We start from the raw sequence: 18798 nt of genomic DNA, 5'->3' as shown, positions 1-18798 counted from the left end.
AGTGGTATTGTAGTGTCAAGAGAGCGAGGTGCACTAGTTCTCTTAGGAGGGTGGGACTGGCTTGTCTGAATAATTCCAGAGGCTGGCTGGGTGATGAAACCTTATCCTCAATGATAAGTAGGAACTGTGGCCGATAAGGTAGGGGTTTGTATACAGGACCTTATTCACAGAAGTGGAAAGGGAAGTTTATGATAGCTTACAGTGAATGATATCAGATTCGTGATTTCTGAAGAAGATTTAGCTTCCAGACCAGGGTCCAGACTTGACCGCTCAGGGCTCTTGTGTGGCAGAAGTTTTGTTATATTGAAAAGAGACAGAGAAAGCTTCTGACATAACATCAGGTGGAGAGTGCCCTCTCGCTAATCTTAGCAAGGGAGCTATATAATTTTTCCGTTGGTTATTACAGTAACTCAAAAGAATGTCTCAAGGTTGTAATAATTTTACCAGACCCACTCCCACAATTTACATTTTAAGATAATAGGGTTAGTCAGAAAGTTCTCAAGAAGGAGAAACCTGTCCTCAAGCAGGATACATTATTGTTGTATAATCCTTAGTACAGAGTTTAAGCTGAGTTGTTGTGTAATCATCAACTCTGGGATTAAAGGAAAAGAAAAAAAATGTTTTATGTGACTAAAACTAAGGAATGTAGGAAAAAAAAGTTTGTTCTTTTCTCCTCCTTCAGAACCCCAGACCCCTATCTCCTCCTGGAGAGTCCCAGACCCCTTTCTTCTCCTCAGGGACCCCAGCTTCTTATCAACTTACCTAAGAATTAACTCTCTTACTTATAGTTAGGCCATTTGAGGCTATCCTGATTTCACTAGAAGTCAAGGAAGCGTATACTCTTAGGCCTTAATTTTAGACCTTACACTGTATATAACACCATGAAACAGCAAGTAAAGGCCAGGGGTATAAAAGGGAATCATATGAAGAAATAGTCAAGAGTCCAGCTGAGTGTGCATGCATATGGATTTGAAGATGAATAGTCCTGCATTTATGGCTAATATATTTTATTGTGTTGTACAAAATTCCAATATCCAAAATTACTAAAATTGTGCTTTTCTCAGCATAATAGACAGCATCCACAAGTTACACAAAGCTTGCCAAAGAAGATAAACTGCAAGAAATTCCAAATGAACCTATTTTTATTTTCAGTTGGCTGTTTTAGATGTGATGTGGTGAGAATTTATTTTGGGGGTTATAATTGATTTTATGATGAAATTTTTGCTCTTCTGTTACAATAATAAATTGTTTCTTTAGGATAGTTGATAAGATTTCATTAGCCAAATAAATGAAATTAATTTACAATCCAACTGCATTTCCCTTCTGATACATTTAATGACCAAGTATGTGTAGGTAGCCTTCCCATCAGCCCAGCCATATAGCTCTAAAATCACTTGGTTAGTAATTAGGTGTTTATCAGATTCTTGCTGAAAAGACATGAGGCAGTTATCTGACACAATTATCTTTGAAAATTGAATCCTCCATTTCTGGTCCTGCTGAGGACGTTCAAAGGAACACTGAGTAGTTTAAAGCTAAATGCCTTTCAAAAACCCTTACCTCCTAGAATGCAGGCAACACAATTGCCAGCCACAGACCTTTGCCTCCGTCTTGTATACAAAGACTTTTGTGTGTGAATCTTTTTTGTTGCACCTTTGGGCATGTTGACAGATTAAAATTACATTTGGCCTGCTTTTCTGTTACTTCATTAGTGTCTTTCTTCTTGTAGCATTGCTTATATTCTCTCTAAAATGTGATTGTTCCTTCTGTCCCCTCTCTGCTGCTATATCTTCATAAACTAACCCAACATACGTGAAGGCATTTGCTAAGATTGACTAGGCTCTATGTTCATTTTGGATAATGATATTTCTAAAGTGACTTGCTGTTAAGCAGTCTAAAAATTTGCAGCCCATTTAAGTATTAATGTGCAATGTATTCACAGCTTGGAAATTAATATTGAACTTTAATATGAATAACTGTAAAAAAAAAAAAAACATAATTATTCAGGCACTAAAACATTCAAATCCAAAGTAGTAGATTTTAATTTAAATGTCACATACATTTAAAAATGATGCTGTGACTCATCTCCCCATAGAATTGAACCAATTTTAGGCTTCCTTTCACACTCAAGGCAGTGTGTTTAAAATCAATTTGTTTATAAAATAAAGGCAAGTAACAATGAAAACTGAAGGCATTCTGCTGTGTTTAATATTCATAAGTAGTGCTGACTCTGTAACCATTCTCTGTCTTAATCATCACAATTTCTTACCTAACATGATGCCCATTTGCATAGACATGGACTTGGTGAATATTATGGCTTTTGTGTTTCTGCTTCTCTCTAAGTACATTAGTTCAGATGCATCTCACTGTGTTCATATCATTGTGTTCATTCACCCATCATTAATCCAACAAATATTTAGTTTTTGCTACATAGCAGGTGTGGTGCTGGATGGCAGAGTACTGCAGTAGTGACCCACGCAGCCTCATGGTCAGTCTCCAGAATTTCCCATTTCATGATTCAGAGCTTTTGCTCTAGAAACCACATTTGTTCATTTCATTCTTCTTCTTATATATATACAATGCCCTTTACATTTTGGCCTAATTCTACTTTTATAGCATCCTGTCCAATCACAGCCTCACACATGTATATCATCTCGAATCCCCTCCAAATAAAATTATTTAATGTTCTCTAAATGGACAGACACATTCCTTCATGCTTTTGCACAGTTATTGCTTTGTTTAGAATTATATTTCACTCCAGTCCTAAACTCTTTTGGCTCAGTCAACAACTATTATTCCTTGAAAATCCATCTGAAATGTTTACTTCTGTGATGAACTCTTTCTCCAGTTTACCAGAAGGCTGGTTGCTTTGTTCTCTCTTTGGTCTCATAGAAAAATATTTAACCTCTGTTATGGAAACCATGCTGTACTTAGTTTACCTGGGTCTTCTTCCCGCTGACATACTCTAAGTTCTTCCTGGGTAAGGACTATGTCCTATTCATATTTTGATCTTAAGATGCCACATAAGAGGTTCTTGGAGAAACAGTATTAAATGTATCAACTCTAGGGTCATGAATATGATCATCTTTTTGGGGGGTAGATTTTTGTTTTGCATTGGCTTTATATAAAGTAATCTGATCATGATATTCAATTCAGTTCAGTTGCTCAGTCGTGTCTAACTCTTTGCAACCCCATAGACTGCAGCACGCCAGACTTCCTTGTCCATCACCAACTCCCGGAGCTTGCTTAAATTCATGTCCATCCAGTCAGTGATACCGTCCAACCATCTCATCTTCTGTTGCCCATTTATGCTTCTGCCTTCAATGCCAGCATTCAAGGTCTTTTCCAATGAGTCAGCTCTTCGCATACGGTGGCCAAAGTATTGGAGTTTCAGCTTCAGCATCAGCCCTTCCAATGAATATTCAGGACCGATTTCCTTTAGGATTGACTGGTTTGATCTCCCTGCAGTCCAAGGGACTCTCAAGAGTCTTCTCCAACACCACTGTTCAAAAGCATCAATTCTTCAGTGTGACATTTTATTTCATTAACTATACTTTTTTTTTTTTTTAACCTTATAAGATATTTTATCTTGGAAGTTTAGCTAGCTTTAAGTCTTGGTGTCTAAAGTGAAAAATCAGTCACCAGACATTGTTTTTCAATTAGATTAAACAGAGAAGAAAATTATCAGCACTGAATTCTAAAAGCTGAAGATGTTCAGAAAATGACTAGCTCACTTGCTGTACAATAGGTTTGTTGTTCATTCCAGAAATTGTCAGCAGAACATGCTTGCTAGATCAACTGTTCATTTCTCTCATTCTTGGGCTCTCTCATCCTCTGCCTTCTCTATCATTCTACATTTCTCCTTCTCAACATGGGTGTTGAGCCACACCAGCTTCATATGTAACTTTCCTTTGACCAAACCAATGCTCAATTTCCTCTATTTTTGTTATCAGTGTTGAGATAAATCTAACTTATCAAAGGCAATACTTATTTTAGGATAATGAAGCTATTGATGTTTATGTCCATGTTACATTACTTGAAAGATGATATTTTCCAGAAAAATATGTCTGCAACTGGATTCACTTTCAAGGAGGATGACCAAATATCATCTGCCCCACTAATTTTCATCAAAATGATGAAATGAAAAATATGATTGAAGGTCAAGTGGGCATAGAACTCATCTGACTGAAGCAGTGTGAGCACAGCATTTTGAAAATTGCTTTTGTTTGAAAATTGCTTTCTTTTTGTCTTTGTGTACATGAGTATACTTTTAAGGAACCAGCTTTGTGAATTTGAGCATTCATTTTGAAAAGATTGCCTGACTTATACAGCTTTCATGTTAGCTGAAAAATAAGAAAAAAAGAAAGAAAGAAAGAAAGAAAGAAAAACCTGGTAGAATCCCTTTTTATTCTACATCTTCATGTGCAGAATTTCTTTACATAAAATCTTTTTATTTTTTTTAATTCATAATACAGTTCCACTACTATATGAATAGACTCCTTTGTAAAAGTTAAAAAAAGTAGGGTGACTTAGGCAACCTTATAATTAAAATGAAAAGAAGATAAAAATCTCCATTTTACTGTATTTACCTTTGCCTTTATGTTAGCACTACTAATGAACTCACTATGTTTAGGGTGAAAAATTGATTTGAACTTTCTGCATTTAGTGCTATGCTTTTTTCCCCTCTCGCCTTAAGGATTTGTGCAGTTTAATTTGCCATCGATTCTTTAATGATTATGGTAGCTATAGTAGAGAAACTGGTGTTTATCTCATCATGCCCTGTGGATAGCACATAACGTTTTTTTTGGTTATAACTACATTTCCATCATTTTGATAACATAGTGTAGTCAGTGGTTGACAACCATTTTACTGTTATTGTTGATTTTATATTTTAACCTTGAAACACATATTTGAATTCTTGGAATAAACTATATTAAAATATCTAATCTAAAAGTCATGCTAGCATGGCTTTAAACCCCTGCTGAAGTGTCAGCTTCAACATGCTGAAAGAAGAGCAAGCAATAAGTAGAACTTTTAATGACTGTTAATTAGACTGTCTTCGGACTGCTCACAATGCTTTCTTTGAAAATGTCAGTCAATATTTTGAATATTCCAAGCACAGTGTTTTAAGAGCCATATAATGCTCCCAATTCTCATTTTGTAGCAATAAAATCATCATTTGTCTGTGCTTTGTGATGATTCTCCTAAAATTAGTGACATCTTTAGTACACAAAATGGGCTGGTGAAATGATGATGTTAATTGTAACTGCTAGTTATTATTATTTATTTTAATGTTTTCTTTTCAAGAAATAATAACAATACATTCCATTGCTATGTCTTTAAACATTCTAATCAGTGAAATGCACAAAACCAGAAGTTCAAAATTTTGGAAATCTTTAAAAATATACCAGACTCATTATATTTACATAGTTCTATACGGCAAAATATAGAACTGTGACTGCGGCCATGAAATTAAAATTTCCTTACTCCTTGAAAGGAAAGCACTGACAAACCTAGACAGCATATTAAAAAGCAGAGACATCGCTTTGCTGGCAAAGATACGTATAGTCAAATCTCTGGTTTTTCCAGTAGTTGTATGGATGTGAGAGTGGTCCGTAAAGGCTGGGTGTGGAAGAACTGATGCTTTTGAATTGTGGCATTAGGGAAAAGGCTCTTGAGAGTCCCTTGGAATGTAAGGAGGTCAAACCAGTCAAATCTAAAGGAAATCCACCCTGACTATTCATTGGAAGGACTGATGCTGAAGGTGAAGCTCCAGTAGTTTGACCACTTGATGTGAAGAGTCGACTCATTTGAAAAGACCCTGATGCTGGGAAAGATTGAAGGCAAAAGGAGAAGCAGTTGGCAAAGGATGAGATGATTAGATAGCATCATTGACTCAATGGACATGAATTTGAGCAAACCTGGGAGATAGTGAAGGACGGGGGAAACTGGAATCCTGTACTCCACAGTGTCACAAAGAATAGGACACAACTTAGCGACTGAACAACAGTATGGCAAAATGCTTATTGTATTAATCTGTTCAGGGTACTAGAACAAAATGTCTTAGGCTAGATGGCTTTTAAAGAATAGAAATTTATTTCTTACAGACCCGAGGCTAGGAAGTTCAAGGCAGATTTGATGTATAATGAGGTCCCACTTCCTAGTTCTTAAAGTGCTATCTTCTCTTCTCATTTCTATTCTGGGATCTCTCTTATAAGAATGCTAGTCTTGTGGATTAGGACTTCACCCTCATGACCTAATCACCTCCCAAAGGCCCCACATCCTAGTGGAGGTTAGATTTCAACATAAGAATTTTGAGAAGATACAGTCTATGGAAGTTTCTCTGAATTTAGGTTTCTCTGAATATAGGTTTCAGAATAAGAATTCTAAAAGAATGTGTATCTCAGATAGCTTTCTTTATTTTCTATTAATTCATGGTAACATATCTGTCTACCTGGGCTTCCCTGTTGGTTTAGATGGTAAAAATCTACCTGCAATGCAGGAGACTTGGATTTGATCCTTGGGTTGGGAAGATTCCCCTGGAGGAAGGCATAGCAATCCACTCCAGTGTTCTTACCTGGAGAATCCCCATGAACAGAGGAGCCCAGTGAGGTTGCAAAGTCCATGGGATAACAAAGAGTCGAACACGACTGAGCGACTTAGCACACATCTATCCACCTGGGGCTAATAGAAGAAATATGTTAAGTGAACTAAGTAAATTAAAAAAAAAAAAAAGTTTCTTTGAATCTTCATCTGGACTTGATAAGCTATTTTAGTACATTTTGGACATAGAATAAACCTCATTCCTTATATGCAACCTGAGGTTTATCACCATGCCCTGAGTTTCCTCATAGTATGTTTAAAATGTTTTGTTTCCTGGAAATCTGATAAAGCCATAATTGGATATGGGGTCCATGACCCATTCACATAAAACTGATGTGTGAATAGTAAGGAAGCTGTGCATACATATCCAGGATCTTCAAGAAATTAGGTGACAACCCACTGAGAACCTTGCAAATTTTCTTATTTCTGTTACTCCTGATTAACTCTCTGCCCAATTTTCCAGGTTTGTCTTAACCTTATCTCACTACTGTTATATTTTTCATGTACTTTATTCTCATATTGATTTGATACTTACTTTCTGGAGTTTTTGGTTTTTAGTTTCTTTTCTTTCCTTTTTTTCTCTATACAAATATATATATATATATAAATGAAGTCAGAAAATTAATAGAGATTAAGTTAAAAGCCTAGGAATTAATATTTGGGGTTTAGGATACTTTAAACATTCCTTCTGTGATAGAAGTGTTCCTTAAGTATATGAGGAGTCAAATGTATTGTGAATTAACTATAATATACACATATATGCCCTAAATCTGTGCTTTAAGTGGTTGACTTTTGTATGTACTATGCAGTTTTCAAATAATACAGTCTTTATAAGAGATATGAAAACAATGGTTATAATTTATAATTTTTATAAATTATAATTTTACAGTTTCCCTATTTGAAAACATTAAACCTATATTTTTACACAGTATTATAACCTCTGACATATTATTTCATATTAAATGCATCCCAACTAATCAGAAGCAATAATAATTTATAAGTAGGGTTCGGTTTGGTTCGTTTCAGTCGCTCTGTCGTGTCCGACTCATTGCAACCCCATGAATTGCAGCACGCCAGGCCTCCCTGTCCATCACCAACTCCTGGAGTTCACCTAAACTAATGTCCATCGAGTGAGTGATGCCATCCAGGCATCTCATCCTCTGTCGTCCCCTTCTCCTCCTGCCCCCAATCCCTCCCAGCATCAGAGTCTTTTCCAATGAGTCAACTCTACATATGAGGTGGCCAAAGTATTGGAGTTTCAGCTTTAGCATCAGTCCTTCCAAAGAAATCCCAGGGCTGATCTCCATCAGAATGGACTGGTTGGATCTCCTTGCAGTCCAAGGGACTCTCAGGAGTCTTCTCCAACACCACAGTTCAAAAACATCGATTCTTCGGTGCTCAGCTTTCTTCACAGTCCAACTCTCACATCCATACATGACCACTGGAAAAACCATAGCCTTGACTAGAGGGACCTTTGTTGGCAAAGTAATGTCTCTGCTTTTGAATATGCTATCTAGGTTGATCATAACCTTCCTTCCAAGGAGTAAGCGTCTTTTAATTTCATGGCTGTAGTCACCATCTGCAGTGATTTTGGAGCCCAGAAAAATAAAGTCAGCCACTGTTTCCCCATCTATTTCCCATGAAGTGATGGGACCGGATGCCATGATCTTTGTTTGCTGAATGCTGAGCTTTAAGCCAACATTTTCAGTCTCCTTTTTCACTTTCATCAAGAGGTTTTTAGTTCCTCTTCACTTTCTGCCATAAGGGTGGTGTCATCTGCATATCTGAGGTTATTGATATTTCTCCCAGCAATCTTGATTCCAGCTTGTGCTTCTTCCAGTCCAGCGTTTCTCATGATGTACTCTGCATATAAGTTAAACAAGCAGGGTGACAATATACAGCTTTGAAGTACTCCTTTTCCTATTTGGAACCAGTCTGTTGTTCCATGTCCAGTTTTAACTGTTGCTTCCTGACCTGCATATAGGTTTCTCAAGAGTCAGGTAAGGTGGTCTGGTATTCCCATCTCTTTCAGAATTTTCCACAGTTTATTGTGATCCACACAGTCAAAGGCTTTGGCATAGTCAATAAAGAAGAAATAGATGTTTTTCTGGAATTCTCGCTTTTTCCATGATCCAGCAGATGTTGGCAATTTGATCTCTGGTTTCTCTACCTTTTCTAAAACCAGCTTGAACATCTGGAAATTCACATATTGCTGAAGCCTGGCTTGGAGAATTCTGAGCATTACTTTACTAGCATGTGAGATGAGTGCAATTGTGTGGTAGTTTGAGCATTCTTTGGCATTGCCTTTCTTTGGGTTTGGAATGAAAACTGACTTTTTCCAGTCCTGTGGCCACTGCTGAGTTTTCCAAATTTGCTGGCATATTGAGTGCAGCACTTTCACAGCATCATCTTCCAGGATTTGAAATAGCTCAATTGGAATTCCATCACCTCCACTAGCTTTGTTCATGGTTATGCTTTCTAAGGCCCATTTGACTTCATGTTCCAGGATGTCTGGCTCTAGGTGAGTGATCACACCATCATGTTTATCTTGGTTGTGAAGATCTTTTTTGTACAGTTCTTCTGTGTATTCTTGCCACCTCTTCTTAATATCTTCTGCTTCTGTTAGGTCCATACCATTTCTGTCCTTTATCGAGCCCATCTTTGCATGAAATGTTCCCTTGGCATCTCTAATTTTCTTGAAGAGATCTCTAGTCTTTCCCATTCTGTTGTTTTCCTCTATTTCTTTGCATTAATCTCTGAGGAAGGCTTTCTTATCTCTCCTTGCTATTCTTTGGAACTCTGCATTCAGATGCTTATATCTTTCCTTTTCTCCTTTGCTTTTCACTTCTTTTCACAGCTCTTTGTAAGGCCTCCCCAGACAGCCATTTTGCTTTTTTGCATTTCTTTTCCATGGGGATGGTCTTGATCCCTGTCTCTTGTACAATGTCATGAACCTCATTCCATAGTTCATCAGGCACTCTATCAGATCTAGTCCCTTAAATCTATTTCTCACTTCCACTGTATAATCATAACGAATTTGATTTAGGTCATACCTGAATGGTCTAGTGGTTTTCCCTACTTTCTTCAATTTAAGTCTGAATTTGGCTATAAAGAGTTCATGATCTGAGCCACAGTCAGCTCCCAGTCTTGTTTTTGCTGACTGTATAGAGCAAATGATTCACAGAACCGTTCAACTTCAGCTTCTTCAGCATTACTGGTCGGGGCATAGATTTGGATTACTGTGATATTGAATGGTTTGCCTTGGAAATGAACAGAGATCATTCTGTCGTTTTTGAGATTGCATCCAAGTACTGCATTTTGGACTCTTTTGTTCACCATGATGGCTACTCTGATTCTTCTGAGGGATTCCTGCCCACAGAAGTAGATATAATGGTCATTTGAGTTAAATTCACCCATTCCAGTCCATTTTAGTTTGCTGATTCCTAGAATGTCGACGTTCACTCTTGCCATCTCCTGTTTGACTACTTCCAATTTATCTTGATTCATGGACCTAACATTCCAGGTTCCTATGCAGTATTGCTCTTTAGAGCATTGTACCTTGCTTCTATTACCAGTCACATCCACAACTGGGTATTGTTTTTGCTTTGGTTCCATCCCTTCATTCTTCCTGGAGTTATTTCTCCACTGATCTCCAGTAGCATATTGGGCACCTACCGACCTGGGGAGTTCCTCTTTCAGTATCCTATCATTTTGCCTTGTCATACTGTTCATGGGGTTCTCAAGGCAAGAATACTGAAATGGTTTGCCATTCCCTTCTCCAGTGGACCACATTCTGTCAGACCTCTCCACCTTGACCCGCCCATCTTGGATGGCCCCACAGGGCATGGCTTAGTTTCATTGAGTTAGACAAGGCTGTGGTCCATGTGATTAGATTGACGAGTTTTCTGTGATTATGGTTTGTGTGTCTGCCCTCTGATGCCTCTCGCAACACCCACCGTCTTACTTGGGTTTCTCTTTCCTTGGACGTGGGTTATCTCTTCACAGCTGCTCCAGCAAAGCGCAGCTGCTGCTCTTACCTTGAACGAGGGGTATCTCCTCACCGCTGCCCCTCCTGACCTTGAATGTGGATTAGCTCCTCTCAGCCCTCCTGCACCCGTGCAGCTGCCGCTCCTTGGATGTGGAGTTGCTCCTCTCTGCCGCTGCCCCTGACCTCGGAAGTGGGGTAGCTCCTCTTGGCCACCTAGGGAGGGCAGGCACAGGAAGAAGGAGCACTGCATCCACTGAGGCTGAGGAAGATGGTGTTCGAGTTGGTGGTCATGTTGAACCGGTTCTTGGAGACTATGGGGTGAATCTGGACACGTCCCAGCTCAGTCTGGGCATCTGGGCAGGAGCTGTGGCCCTGAAGAATCTTAAAATTAAAGAAAATGCCCTGCCTTTTTAGGACCTCCCACACTAACTGTCAAAGAGCAACCTATTAGTAGGGTAAACTATATATATATATATATATATGGAGAGAGAGAGTATTGGAGTGGGGTGCCATTGCCTTCTCCATATATATATATATATAATTTTCCAGTACTCTTGCCTGGAAAATCCCATGGATGGAGGAGCCTGATGCACTGCAATCCATGGGGTCCCTAAGAGTCGGACACAACTTAGCCGCAGCATATATATACACATATCATTCTAGAGAACTCTAGAGTAAGACTAGATTATCGTGTCACTTACAAAGATAACACACACATACACATACACATCTTATTAAACTTTTGTTTTCTAAGTTGAAATTTTAGGAATAGCACTATACATTTATCATTTTTTTTTTTTACTTCCAGTGTGCTGTGCAGCATCAAATTCCATTGCCTTTTATTTGCAATGTCTTAATATGTATTCCGTCTTTTCATCCACTTAGTAGACTTTTATGTAAGATCCTATTCACCATACTTACTAGAGCATATTAATAATTTTCTACACAGTTTCTTTTGCCTTAATTCACTTTCATTTCCAAGTTATTTAACTGTAACCAAGTTTCATCTCCCTTTATGTCATCACACTGTGGATAAGAAAAAGCCTTGAATTAGTCATACATTCAAGACTACAATTCTTTGACATTTTAATTTTGTAATAAGAAAAATAATGGATTTTATTCCAGTTCACTTCTAACTACATGCATTTATGCAGATAAGTCTCATAAAGATCTGATTTCTATTCTCATGTGAAGGTAGAATTTATGACTTACTTTCCTAATATTAAATCTGATGAGCTAATAAAAAAAGTAAAGTAAATCTTGAACTACTACATATATATTATGTATTATTTATTTTTACCTTTTTACACAAACCTTTCACTGTAGCTGCATTTATCTACACACTGAGTGTGTCCTCTCACCAAATATGTTTAACCAGTTTTTTCAGTTGTGTAACAACAAATTCTTAAACCAAGCTTTCATCTCTTCTATTTGTGCACATGGAGAATATCTCTTTATTCCACATGTGGGTTTCTGACTGATCATTAATCACACAAAGACAAACCATTTTGAGAAACAACTGTTCCTTCACTTATCATTATTTCTTTTATCTAAGAGAAATAATCAGCAATTATTGATTTTACTGTATTGTTGAAAATTTCTAACTTTTCCCTAACTTTTGACTCATTAGATGATAATCAGTTGAAAGTTAAGCTGAATAAAATGAAAAGACTGAGAAGATAAGACTCCAAAAATATTTTGATTCTTTGGAGCAAAAGTAGTATAGCTTAGAGAATAAATTTGGTTTATAACAAAGAAAGCCTCAGTAAATACAGTCTCTGTCTCTTTAAAAATGAAAAAAAAAGAAGAAAGAGAAGAAAGATGGGGAGGAGGAGGAGCAAGTTACCTATGATGAAGTCTAGAAGAAGCTGAAAAAAGTCATCATTAGGCACTGATACGCTGAGGAAATGTTCATCTTCTCTTAAGTAATTCAAAATGTGTGCATAAAGAAATGATTTTATATTGTTGAGCCATGCATCTTCCAAAATTAATTTTTATGAAACATTTTTACTTTCTAAGAAATGTCATTAGTAATCAGGGGAACATGATTATCTCAAAATATATTTTTGAAAACTCTCTTTGAGGTAATCATCCTCCTAAAATTAGGGTATAGAGCAGCCTACTACCTTTATTCTTATTTGAAAATCTGCATTAGCAACATGTACATATATACAGCATATGTATGTAACACATTAACTTTCAATATCAAGGCCCCTGTGAAATCATTTGCATCATGGTTGGAGTGGAAGTCATTTCCGTCTCTATGTTTGTCAAATTTGAACCTTGCACACTTTAAGTCTGTTTATTTTATCATATATAGATATCATCTTCCCCTTTATGGCTCACAACTTGTCCATGGCAAAGGGGCTTGAGTAACTCATTGAAGCTATGAGCCATGCCAGGCATGGCCACCCAAGAGTTCATTACAATAAATCAAAACCAGTGATGTTTGCTAATTAAATCTAAAACATACACTATTCAAATGTAAGTGAAAGTATTGATCACTCAGTCATGTCCAACTCTTTGCAATGCCCTGGAGTGTACCACACTAGGTTTCACTGTCCATGGAATTCTCCAGGCAAGAATACTGTAGTAGATGGCCATTCCCTTCTCCAGGGGATCTTCCCCACCCTGGGACTGAATCGGGGTCTCCTGCATTGAAGGAAATTCTTTACTATCTGAGCCATCCGGAAAGCCTATTCAAATGTAAAGCAACCTGTAAATACACATCCAAGGTTGGGTTCATCAGCACTGGGAACCTCTTGGATGCAATTTCAAGTTAATATTTATAGATATCAATTGATGAAGCAGAGTCTTATAACACTATGCATATTAGCTCATCCAATATTGTAACTATTACAACTACTTCATATTTTATTTATATTTGAGAAAGATGAAAGTAAGAGAACTTAAGTTGTTTGTTCAGAATCAAATAACATCTGAGTTGTGGAGCTGAGAAGGAAATGGCAGCTCATTCCAGTATTCTTGCCTGGAAAACCCCATGGACGGAGAAGCCTGGTAGGCTACAGTCCATGGGGTCACAAAGAGTTGGACACGACTGAGCGACTTCAATTTCACTTTTGTGGAGCTGAGATTCACACTTGAATAGCCTGATTCTATGATCTGAGCTTACAAAACACTGCACTATATTACTTCTATACACTTATCATTCACAAGTAAACTATGTTTCAAAGCATATATATTACTAAATAATTCTGTAATCTCATATTTAGTGTAATATTTCACAACAGAAAGGGATAAATAGCTTCTTCCTTTTTTATCATATCATTATAGTTTTTTGACTTAAAAACTATGTGTATTTTCATTTTAATCCCTTGACAGTGGGCAGTGTATATATATACACACATCTAAGGGTAGAGGTGCTCTTATAAGGGGTTGTGGTTATTGACTTCACTATATTGTAAGACTCAGAATCTATGCACAATTCCATCACATTTTTCACTAGCGTCAGTTGTCCTATCATTACTTTGTCAAAAGGTGTGATTTTAAATAAGGGGTAATTGTATTTTCTATTAAGCTTATATTTTACCTCAGGGTACTTTCCTTTTCCCAAAGAAAGGCAATGCCAAAGAATGCTCAAACTACTGCACAATTGCACTCATCTCACACACTAGCAAAGTAATGCTCAAAATTCTCCAAGCCAGGCTTCAACAGTACATGAACTGTGAACTTCCAGATGTTCAAGCTGGCCTTAGAAAAGGCAGAAAAACCAGAGATCAAATTGCCAACATCCACTGGATCATTGAAAAAGCAAGAGAGTTCCATAAAAACATCTACTTCAGCTTTATTGACAATGCCTTTGACCACAACAAACTCAGAATTTCTTAAAGAGATGGGAATACCAGACCACCTGAGCTGCCTCTTGAGAAATCTGTATGTAGGTCAGGAAGCAACAGTTAGAACTGGACATGGAACAACAGACTGGTTCCAAATAGGAAAAGGAGTACATCAGGCTGTATATTTGTCACCCTGCTTATTTACCTTATATGCAGAGTACATCATGAGAAATGCTGGACTAGATGAAGCACAAGCTGGAATCAAGATTACTGGGAGAAGTATCAATAACTTCAGATATGCAGATGACATCACTCTTATGGCAGAAAGCAAAAAAGAACTAAAGAGCCTCTTGATAAAAGTGAAAGAGGAGAGTGAAAAAGCTGGCTTAAATCTCAACATTCAGCAAACTAAGATCATGGTATCCAGTCCCATTGCTTCATGGCAAATAGACGGGGAAACAGTGGAAACAGTGTCAGACTTTATTTTTGGGGGAGGGGTCTCCAAAATCACTGCAGATGGTGATTGCAGCCATTTAATTAAAAGATACTTACTCCTTGGAAAGAAAGTTAAGACCAACCTAGACAGCATATTAAAAAGCAGAGACATTACTTTGTCAACCAAGTTCCATCTAGCCAAAGCTATGGTTTTTCCAGTAGTCATGTATGGATGTGAGAGTTGGACTATAAAGAAAGCTGAGTGCCGAAGAATTGATGCTTTTGAACTGTGGTGTTGGAGAAGACTCTTAAAAGTCCCTTGGATGGCAAGGAGATCCAACCAGTCCATCCTAAAGGAGATCAGTCCTGGGTGTTCATTGGAAGGACTGATGCTGAAGCTGAAACTCCAATACTTTGCACCTGATGCAAAGAACTGATTCATTTGAAAAGACCCTGATGCTGGGAAAGATTGAAGCTGAGAGGAGAAGGGGACGACAGAGGATGAGATGGTTGGATGGTATCACCAACTCAATGGACATGGGTTTGAGTAAACTCTGGGAGTTGGTGATGGACAGGGAGGCCTGGCGTGCTGCAGTCCATGCAGTTGCAAAGAGTCGGACATGACTGACTGAACTGAACTGAACTGAACTTTCCTTTTCAGAGAAGATTTGAAGATCAAAACTTCAATGTATTGTGATGTGTGAATGTAGCGAATAATGCAGTTGCCATTTTGGATTTGTGAGTCCTAACTCAAAATCATATTATAATACTAGCCACTGACTATGTAAATTCACAAAATTGTTCTTAGATAATAAAAATATGTTTGAGTTTGAGCAAGCTCTGGGAGATGGTGAAAGAAAAGGAAGTCTTGCATGCTGCAATCCATAGGGTTGCAAAGAGTCAGACACGACTGAGTAACTGAACAACATCCTAAAACATTTTAGAAATTTGAAATAAATATCTGCCTCTTACTGTAACTTATAGGAGTTCAACCAAGAGTCATGTCTGACTCTTTATGACCCCATTGACTGTAGCCTGCCAGGCTTCTCTGTCCATGGAATTCTCTAGGCAAACATACTGGAGCAGGTAACCATTCTATTTTCCAGGGATCTTTCCAACCCAGGGATAAAAACCAGGTCTCCTGCATTGCAGGTGGATTCTTTACCTTCTGAGTCACCAGGGAACCCCCTAGAAGAATGCTTTGTATTTACACATTATCTCTGGAAGAGCTAATCATGGTCACATTGTGACCATGTGAGCATTGTGAAAAATGCGACTATAAGCCAAAACAGTCAATGGATAACCCTGAAAAAGAGCCTCTAGACAAACTAACAACTGCATGAATTGAAGAGTAGAAGTGTACATCTAGGCTTGTGCTATCTATAGAAATCTAATCTACTTTCTGGTCTCATTTGACTCTTAAGAAAGAAAAATGATGTGTGAAAGATAATGTGGGTATATAATTTATGAATGATATACCAGAATAAAAATAGTTGCAAAATAAATCAACTATATTCCAATAACAATTAACTAAAAAAAGGAAGTTACAAGGACATTAAGCCCCAAACAAGGAAGATAAGACAACAAATATGAACCTTTAGTAACCAGGAATATTTCTTTCGAGGCAGAGTTCTAGCTCAGACAGTAGTTGCTTGCAGAATTTTTAAGAGGGAAGAAATAATCCTCAGATATCTTCAGTACGGTTAGATGATTGCAGCTGACTGGCAGGAGGAGTAGGCAGCTTTGTCAAGGAAAACTTGGCAATTAACTCTGCATTGGTAAGTAATAAAGTAAGGACTGCTCAGCTCAAATAGGCAGATTGACGATAGCTTTGTGCAGATAAACTGACAGAATGAAGTTTGTCATCCTTTTTTTTAGTTGGAACTCTGAATGTCACAAAAATGAGTGACAGAGTTTTATTTTTCTTTGGGAATAAATTACATTTTATATTGCAATAGATTTATAGATATATTTTTGAATAAATGAATAAATGTCCTTCCACTTCCTATCTCCCAAATCTAATAATTTGCCAAGTTCCACAAAGTGTATTTGCATAATGTCACCTACCTGCCTCCCACCCCAACACTAGCATATATTCCTTTTTGTCTGCCATTGTCCTTTGTAAGCATCCATTATACATTTCTGCATGGCCTCTGTGCTAATTTCCCTCATAATTTCTTTATCCTTCACATTCCTCTCAGAGTTATCTTCTAAATACAGTCGATCTTCCCATATCCATGGACTCCATAACTGTGGATTAAACTAAAGATCAAAAATATTAAAGAAAAAATTTAGAAAGTTCCAAAAAGCAAAACTTGAATTTGTTGTGTACTGGCAGTGATTTACATAGCATTTACACTGTATTTACAACTACTTACATAGCATTTTATTGTATTAGGCATTATAAATAATCTGGAGATGATTTAAAATACAGGAGATGTTATGCCATTTTTTTATAAGGTACTTGAGCATTTGCAGGTTTTGGTATCCATGGGGGTTCTTAGAACAAATCCCCTGTGGATACCTAGGGACAGGTGTGGTTTAGATCATATTATCGTTAAACTCTATACTGGCTCCTCATTACCTTTCTTTATCTTTTCAGTTTGCTATCTTATTATATCCTGGCTAATATCACAAGCTAAACAGCCCCTCTTATAGTTCCCTGAATGCACCAATATACTATTAGGGAAAAACATGCACACACATATTGTTGTTGTGGTTGTTGTTGTTGTTGAGTCACTATTGTGTCCGCCTTTTTGTGACCTCGTGAATGCACCATGCCAGGCTCTCCTATTCTCCACTCTCTCCTGGAGTTTACTCAAATTCATGTCCACTGAGTTGGTGATGACATCCAACCATCTCATCCTCTGCCACCCCCTTCTCCTTTTGCCATCAATCTTTCCCAGCATCAGGGTCCTTTTCAATGAGTCAACTCTTCACATCAGGTGGCCAAAGTATTGGGGTTTCAGCTTCAGCACCAGTCCTGCTGCTGCTGCTAAGTCACTTCAATCATGTCCAACTCTGTGTGACCCCATAGACGTCAGCCCACCAGGCTCCTCCATCCCTGGGATTCTCCAGGCAAGAACACTGGAATGGATTGCCATTTCCCTCTCCATACTGTTTTCTACCAAGCACTATCTGGTGTTTCTTGGGCCCTTCACAATTCATACACAGTGCCTTGTTTAGAATAGAACAGCTATAAAAGTTCTTTTTTTTTTATTTGTTTATAAATTGATGTAACTAAAATGCCAAAGCCTTTGATTGTGTAAATCACAATAAACTGTGGAAGATTCTGAAAGAGATGGGAATACCAGACCACTTGACCTGCCTCTTGAGAAACCTATATGCAGGTCAGGAAGCAACAGGTAGAACTGGACATGGAAGAACAGACTGGTTCCAAATAGGAAAAGGAGTACGTCAAGGCTGTATATTGTCACCCTGCTTATTTAACTTCTATGCAGAGTACATCATGAGAAACACTGGACTGGAAGAAGCACAAGGTGGAATCAAGATTGCCAGGAGAAATATCAATAACCTCAGATATGCAGATGACACCACCCTTATAGCAAGAAGTGAAGAGGAACTAAAAAGCCTCTTGATGAAAGTGAAAGAGGAGAGTGAAAAAGTTGGCTTAAAGCTCAACATTCAGAAAACGAAGATCATGGCATCTGGTCCCATCACTTCATGGGAAATAGATGGGGAAACAGTGGAAACAGTGTCAGACTTTATTTTTTTGGGCCCCAAAATCACTGCAGATGGTGATTGCAGCCATGAAATTAAAAGACGCTTACTCCTTGGAAGGAAAGTTATGACCAACCTAGATAGCATATTGAAAAGCAGAGACATTGTTTTGCCAACAAAGGTCCATCTAGTCAAGGTTATGGTTTTTCCAGTGGTCATGTATGGATGTGACAGTTGGACTGTGAAGAAAGCTGAGAGCCAAAGAATTGATGCTTTTGAACTGTGGTGTTGCAGAAG

At 37.8% G+C, this 18798-nt stretch overlaps 1 protein-coding gene across 1 annotated transcript in view; it reads left to right on the top strand.

Moving 5' to 3' along the window:
- Positions 1 to 18798, top strand: part of ROBO1 (roundabout guidance receptor 1) — a 1287230-nt gene that overhangs the window by 137515 nt on the left and 1130917 nt on the right. The gene's annotated exons all lie outside the window — the stretch shown is intronic.

The sequence above is a fragment of the Bos javanicus genome, chromosome 1 (assembly GCF_032452875.1).
Source record: "Bos javanicus breed banteng chromosome 1, ARS-OSU_banteng_1.0, whole genome shotgun sequence".
Lineage (NCBI taxonomy): Eukaryota > Metazoa > Chordata > Mammalia > Artiodactyla > Bovidae > Bos > Bos javanicus.
This window is presented reverse-complemented; position numbering and strand designations above follow the sequence as displayed.